At 47.3% G+C, this 1,268-nt stretch overlaps 1 pseudogene; it reads left to right on the top strand.

The window, feature by feature from the left end:
* The first annotated feature begins 924 nt into the window (after positions 1 to 924).
* On the top strand, positions 925 to 1,042 carry LOC126254003 (5S ribosomal RNA; annotated as a pseudogene).
* The last annotated feature ends 226 nt before the right edge of the window (positions 1,043 to 1,268 follow it).

Raw genomic sequence — 1,268 nt, 5'->3', positions numbered from 1 at the left:
AATAAAGCCTGGGACTGAGTAACATAACTTATGGAGAAGCTCCGTCTTTTAAACTAACTAAAAATTTCTTTCAGGCGCATTCACTTTGTTGCCCCGGTATTTCTGTACGCCCGGAAAAGACCTTCGGCTGATGCTGGAATATCTGCAGGAGAGCGTCCGATCATATTATGCCCTGACGATCGTATGAGTAAATCAAATGTGGCCGCAAGAGGCCGCAGGTGGCAGTTGCCCCCTCCTGGTATCTGGGGGAGACGTTTTATTAATTTCAGAATCCTCACGTACTTCCGGAGATGATTGTAGCTGAATCTACTCAACTGCCGAATGCAAGAGAAAACAGTTAGGCTTTAGTAAACACTATAAATTATTTCTTTTACAATTTACAATGACAGAACGCGGAACTAAACTTTGTTTACGTGCAGACAGGGCTTAAAGAGTCCTACAATTTTCGGCAATACACGATTGACGCACGTGGCTCGGCACTGTACAGTGCCGTTGTAGCCGTAGTGCGTCACTACTGCTGCGTATTCTTAGCGTCTGCTAAAATGGATAGTCATCGCGGAAATATACGTTATCGAAGAGTACACTCAGATGGAAAAGTTTTGATAAATAACTTAGTTCAGTTATGTTGAGAAGAAAAACGGAATGGTTTGCTGACACCCTTAGACAGAGCCATGGACAGAGCAGCTGTCGCAGTAGGAAAGATAAGGACACTGCGGAATGTGAACGATGTTAAGAAAGCCAGACGGAGTGGTCAGAAAACTATAGCGCCAAGGAAAAAGAGACTGAGGAAGAAAACGAAGTGTCTCGACGACTTTGATAAGTGTTTAATGGAATGAAAGTTCTTAGAATAATACGACGTTAACCCTTAAGTATATTGGTGGGTTAATTTATAACCCCAATAATTCCGTTACCATTGCAACATTGGGAAACGGCCTTGCCGCAGTGGATACACCGGTTCCCGTCAGATCACCGAAGTTAAGCGCTGTTGGGCGTGGCCGGCACTTGGATGGGTAACCGTCCGGGCCGCCATGCGCTGTTGCCATTTCTCGGGGTGCACTCAGCCTCGTGATGCCAACGGAGGAGCTACTCGACCGAATAGTAGCGGCTCCGGTCAACGAAAACCATCATAACGACTGGGAAAGCGGTGTGCTGACCACACGCCCCTCCTGTCCGCATCCTCATCTGAGGATGACACGGCGGTCGGATGGTCCCGATGGGCCACTTGTGGCCTGAAGACGGAGAGCAATTGCAACATTGCCATTCCGCTT

This window comes from Schistocerca nitens, chromosome 4 (genome assembly GCF_023898315.1).
Source record: "Schistocerca nitens isolate TAMUIC-IGC-003100 chromosome 4, iqSchNite1.1, whole genome shotgun sequence".
Classification (NCBI taxonomy): Eukaryota; Metazoa; Arthropoda; class Insecta; order Orthoptera; family Acrididae; genus Schistocerca; species Schistocerca nitens.
The sequence above is the reverse complement of the archived record's forward strand: the minus strand, read 5'-3'. Positions and strand labels throughout refer to the sequence as shown.